This window comes from Nicotiana attenuata, chromosome 8, assembly GCF_001879085.1.
Source record: "Nicotiana attenuata strain UT chromosome 8, NIATTr2, whole genome shotgun sequence".
Classification (NCBI taxonomy): domain Eukaryota; kingdom Viridiplantae; phylum Streptophyta; class Magnoliopsida; order Solanales; family Solanaceae; genus Nicotiana; species Nicotiana attenuata.
Genome location: NC_031996.1, coordinates 8,699,975 through 8,706,439, shown reverse-complemented (window position 1 = coordinate 8,706,439; position 6,465 = coordinate 8,699,975). Strand labels below are relative to the sequence as shown.

The 6,465-nt window shown below is 37.3% G+C and overlaps 1 pseudogene; it reads left to right on the top strand.

Annotated features, from left to right (window-relative positions):
* On the top strand, positions 749 to 5,917 carry LOC109231467 (annotated as a pseudogene).

The following is a 6,465-nucleotide window of genomic DNA, read 5'->3' as shown; positions in this document are numbered from 1 at the left end:
GTAGCTCTGGACCTTTTAAATGCTACTTGTTGAGGAACAGAGGAATAGAGTATGTCGATTCTATTAAATCATGCACATAAGAGAAAAAGGAATCAACAAAAGAAAAATCTACAATGGAGTGGCATAACTATCTTGTTTTCTTCTTTCTCTTAGCTCCTCTTTTTGTTTTGGCAGAGAAAACGACACGTATTGGGAAAAATTGTATTTTATATATATGGTGACGTGTCAGGACACGTGGATTGGTCAAATGGTCAATGAATCACAATTAGACACGATTCAAGAATTGTAAAACAGACACGAGCAAAGAAGGAGGAAGAGGCACGGGACATCAGATAAGTAGCACGGCGCCCGTACCTATTTAAATCATTTATATCCGGGCATAAGAAGGAATGAATCTGGTTATAAAAAAGAGTGCACATACAGCATTTAATGAGTATTAAATGCTGAGTCCGTTAAGGAATATATATATTCAATGTAATGATTGTGTAACATAGCATTCAATGTCTTTAATTATTCATAATAGCCTCATTATGATTTGGGAATAACGTACATTTTCAAAGGTACCTATAAAAAGGAGATATGATCAGTTGTAGGGGACAGAAAAGGCTATTGAAATATACATTGGTATCATTTGTTTTTCTTAATTATTATATTGCTACTCAGAATTATTTTCTTTTATTCATTTCCTTGATTATCAGTAACCCGAGTTCTTCTAAATTCTAGCTTTGACTAAAATTCCATTTTTTGGTTAAACACGACATACATTGTCCACTTGGACAAGTCTTTCTTGCCTAATGTCTTTACTAGTTACCATCAGTGGCACTCATCCACCATTGGTTCCATAAAAATTGCTGATTCTTCTACTGGCCAAAGCTTCTTTATTCTTATGATAATGTATTTCATGGCTTCAGTGCTGTTTTGTCCAAAGATGAACTAGAAGCTTTGGAAAAGTCTCCAGGATATGTTTCAGCTTACAAAGACATACCCATTGAACTCCACACTACACATACCCTTGAGTTTTTTAAAGCTCAATCCTTCCTCTGGTCTGTGGCCAGCTTCTAATTTTGGCCAAGATGTGATCATTGGTGTTGTTGACACGGCCCGAATCGCCTAGCTTTAGGGACGAATTCCTGAAATCCCAAAAAGATGGAAGGGAACTTGTAGGGAACGCACTGATTTCAACTCTCCATTATGTTACAGAAAACTCATTGGGGTTAATTATTTCAACAAGGGAGCTTTAGCTGCTAATCTTGGTGCAAAAATTGCCATGAATTCTGCACGGGACTCTAATGGTCACGGCACACATGTAGCTTCAATTGCTGCAGGAGATGATGTCCAAGGCGTTTCGTACTTCGGATATGCTGGGACTTTGACTCTAGGCAACATGCAAAAAATTAGGGGTTGGAGTTTGTTTCCTTTGAGTGCACTTGTCAAGAATTCAATCTTAATGAAGCGAGCTCAATGAAGAACTCAGTTACGCAGTCCTAAAGGATTGGGGTGGAAGAATCAATCCTTGAACAGAGTTGCGTCAAATTGAATTAGGAAGATAAGAGAAGAGAGAAGAAGATATTATTGATAGAAGAAATGTGTAAATCAAACTAACTATTACATTTCTTCACTAATAGCGTATATACCCTTGCTCTGTAGCTAACTGCCATAACTAACTTTTCTAACTCCTTAACCAACTACTAACAGCTTTAACAACTTCTATTCCCATATTATATATCTATACAATTGCTATATAACAAGTTTCCCCCCTCTGAAAAAGTCCTTGTCCTCAAGGACTAAAGTGAGGAAATTGTTGTTGTAACATGCGAAGATCCATCCATGTACTATCCTCCTTAGGACAGTTAAACCATTTCACAAGGACCTGGGTGATCTGGTGCCCACTTAGTAATTCTCCTCTCCTCCAAATGGCCTCAAGTTCCAAAACAATGCATCCATGAGGTGATAATGAGATTGGTAAATCTGGAATCATAGTAGCAGTGCTAGCATGTTTCTTCAGTTGTGAAGCATGAAATGTGTGATGAATTTTGGCTTGAGGGGGAAGGTCTAGCTGATAAGCTACATTGTCCACCTGCTTTAGAACCTTGAAAGGGCCAAAGTACTTGGGACTGAGCTTATGATAGGAGTGACCTTTGAGAGATATTTGCATGTAAGGTTGAAGTCTCACGAAAACCATATCACCAACATCAAAAGTCCTGGGAGTAGGGGTGTTCATAAAAATCCGAAAAATCGAACCAAACCGAAAACCAAATCAAACCGACCAAACAAATCGATACTTTTTGGTTTGGTTTTGGTTTTGAATTTTAAAAACCGATCAAATTTGGTTTGGTTTTGGTTTTAATCAGAAAAAAACCGAACCAAACCGACTATAGGAAGAGCTATTTCAAATTTATCATTACACCTATATATATGTATATTTTTATATAAAGTTTCAAAAATTTAATGGTAAATGTTAATAGTTTGCACTTTTAGTATAGTTCTTTACCTTTACATTCTAGTTTGATTGGTAGTTTTCTTTGTTAAGTGTAAGAATCCATTTCATGTTAGAAATAATATATTTTTAATTGAGTCCTTAAATTATTCATCACTATTTGATTCAATTATCATCAATATATCTTGGTAAATAATAGATTTCTCGAAGGGCAATTGATTTGATGGTGTTACGTTGAAAATGTGGTCTCCGGAATGTGTGTTTGGTAGTGTATGTCTTATATTTAAGAAAAAACCGACAAATAACCGAAAAAACCGAAAAAACGACATAAACCGAATCGAGAAAAAACCAACTTAATTGGTTTGGTTTGGTTCTAATATTTGAAAAATCGACTTACTTGGTTTGGTTTCTTTTTAGGGAAAAACCGATCCAAACCGAACCATGAACAACCCTACCTGGGAGTTCTCTTCTTGTCTCCATGTGCCTTCATTCTACATTGAGCCAACTGTAAATGGTGTTTGAGAAGTCGTATGGTAGCTTCTCTAGGTTGTAGGCTTCTATCCACCTGATCTACCATAGAGGTATGAGCTACGTAAGGCATGTGAGTAGGTGGCTTCTGCCCATAAAGAACTTCAAAATAAGTCATTTTGATAGCAGTGTGATAATTTGTATTATACCACCATTCTGCAAGGGGTAGCCATTGTAGCCATTCTTTAGGTCGATCATTACACATGCATCTGAGGTATCCTTCCACACTTGTTCACCACCTCTGTTTGTCCATTAGATGGGAGATGATAGGCAATAGAGTGGTGCAACTGTACTCCATGTGTCTCAAATAGAGCCTGCCAAAATTTGCTCAGAAAAATGATATCCCTGTCACTCACTATTGTTTGAGGTAGACCATGGAGCTTGTAAATATTGTCAAGAAAGACTTGGGCAACCTTAGAAGCAGTTTAAGGATGTGCTAATCCAATAAAGTGAGCATACTTGCTCAGTCTATCCACCACCACTTATATGACTGATTTCTAATGAGATTTGGGAAGTCCCTCAATGAAGTCTAGACTAATGTCTTGCCAAACTTTCTCAGGTATTGGAAGAGGTTGTAGGAGCCTTGGATAGCTGACATTTTCCCTTTTGCATTTTGGCATACCTCATAGTTTCGAACATGCTTGTAGACATCCTGTTTCATCTTGGCGCAGTAGTACACTCTGTTGATCCTGAACAAGGTAGCAGCCATCCCAGAGTGGCCACCCATAGCTGAATCATATGAGAATTGCAATATTTCCTTTCGCCAAATGGGATCAAATCCTACCACTATTTTCCCTTTTCTATAGAGTACACGCTCTTGTAGCATGTAAAATGGATTAGAGAGAGGATCTTCTTGAAGTTGAGCTAGCAATTTCTCTAGGTGTGGATCCCCTTTGTATGACTCTCGAATCCTTAGTAAGAAATCAGAGGTGATTGTGGTCAATATCTGTAGTTGAGCTTCTTGCACATGGCACTTGGATAGTGCATCAACTACAATGTTCTCTTTTCCTTTCTTATACACAATAGAGTAATTATATCCCATCAATTTGGCCAGCCACTTTTGTTGGCTTGGAGTGGAGATTCTTTGTTCCATCAAATATTTGAGGCTCTGGTGGTCTGTTTTAATAACAAAATGCCTCTCAATCAAATAAGGTCTCCATTTATCAATAGCAATAACTACAACCATCATTTCCTTCTCATATACTGATAGTTGTTGATGTTTGGTGCTAAGGGCCTTGCTCATATAGGCCTAGAGGTGCTCATCCTGCATCAGAACAACTCCAATACCTAACCCACATGCATCAACTTCTATGACAAACTCCAAAGAGAAGTTTGGTAGAGCCAATACAGGTGTAGTGCTCATAGCCTGCTTCAGTTTCAGGAAAGCTTCTGTGGCTTCTCCAGTCCACTTGAACTTTTTTCAGCAGCTCTATGAGAGGTCTGATACCAATGAAGTGAGCTCAATGAAGAACTCGGTTATGCAGTCCTAAAGGATTAGGGTGGAAGAATCAATCCTTGAACAGAGTTACGTCAAATTAAATTAGGAAGATAAGAGAAGAGAGAAGAAGATATTATTAATAGAAGAAATGTGTAAATCAGACTAACTATTACAATTCTTCACTGATAGCATATATATCCTTGCTCTATAGCTAACTGTCGTAACTAACTTTTCTAACTCCTTAACCAACTACTAATGACTTTAATAGCTTCTACTCCCATATTTTATATCTATATAATTGCTATATAACACTTAACATATAAAAAGACCCTCTCTTCTTACAATACAACTGAATTGTTGTCCCAAGTTTTCTTGGTTGAACTTAGCGTCATAATTTGTGAAGGTCCAGAGGAATTGTTCTTTGATGTTACAGATGAATTTTTCTTTCAAATGCGCTGTGTAACGGAGGCTGGATTTTAGGCAGCTATCTTCATTTCTTCCAATCCAAGAACACTCACTTCCAAAAAGTTTTTGATCCCTGGAGTTGTGATCATCCCAAAGGAAGGTAAGCAAGTGATCGATTATGCCACAAGCATTGAGCACCCTATGGTGACCATAAGTTTTCAAGAAACATACGTGGATGTCAAGCATGCGCCCAAACTAGCCTTATCATCCAGTAGAGGACCCTCTTGAAGCTATCTTGGAATCGCGAGGCCTGATTTAACTGCACCAGGTGTACTAATTGTGGGTGCCTGGCTGCCTAATAAATTCGCAACTCGTGTTGGTCATAATATGGATTTGGAAAGTGACTACATTGTTGAATCAGGCACATCCATGGCATGTCCTCGTGCATCTGGAATTGCTGCCATGTTAAAATCTCTACACCCCGAGTGGAGCAATTAGGTCTGCAGTGATGACCATTGCCAACCTTTTGGATAACACTCAAAACCAAATCATCGCCTCTGATACCAACAAACCAGCCATACCATTAGACATGGGAGTCGCGCACGTTGATCCAAACCGAGCACTTGACCCCGACCTAGTGTATGATGCCTCTCCGCAAGATTACGTAAATCTTCTATGCTCTCTGAATTTCACAGAAGAGCAATTCAAGATTATTCCAAGATCATCAACCAACCACAACTGCTCAAATCCATCAGCTGATCTCAATTACCCATCATTTATTGCCCTATATGAGTTTAACTCTGACAGGAAAAATAATCCTTGGTTGGTCAAGAAATTTATAAGGACATTTACAAATGTTGGTTCAGGTGCAACTAAATATACTGCAAAAGTGGAAGAACCCAGGAACGCCAGGATCTCAGTGTCCCCACAAGTTTTAGCCTTTGGGAAAAAAATATGAGAAGAAGAGCTATAGTTTGACTATTCGATATAGAGGTGATGAGAAGTTTAGTGTTAATTATGGGTCAATCACTTGGGTTGAAGTGAATGTAAATCACACTGTAAGAAGCCCTATTAGCGTGTCTCCAATTATTAAGCTCTAGGGAACTTGAAGATCCTTTACGATTTAAAGAATAAAACTATATATTCACCTTCTAGTGGATACAGAGCCGCTTCTAACTTGTTTGAGACTGAGACGTAGTTGTTGTTGTATTTACCTCCAGATGGAGTATTAATTGGGATTCCCAAAGAATTACTATTTGATTTCTAGTATAAATTTACGTTTAAACAAAAAAAGAAAAAAAGAGGATCTACATATAGAGGAGAAGAAAATTGGTTCTAACTTGTCTTATCATAGTAATCTGTTTAATTGTCAATGCTACAGAACTACTCAATTTCTACAGTGATTCTGATAATTACTTCATTATTTTTTTCCTTGTTACAAAAATAACATACGTATTGTATATTGAGAAATACATAAAGGTATTATAAACCAGATTTTTTAAATTTTTTTAAAGTGATATGAAAAGACCTTAAGCTGTCATTTTCTCTTAATAAACTTGTTTAACTATGTTTTTCCCCAAAACGTTTCTTTCAAATTAAAATAAATATATCGATAATGGTTTTTTAAGCTTTCTTGTAACACAAGTTTGAATTTATC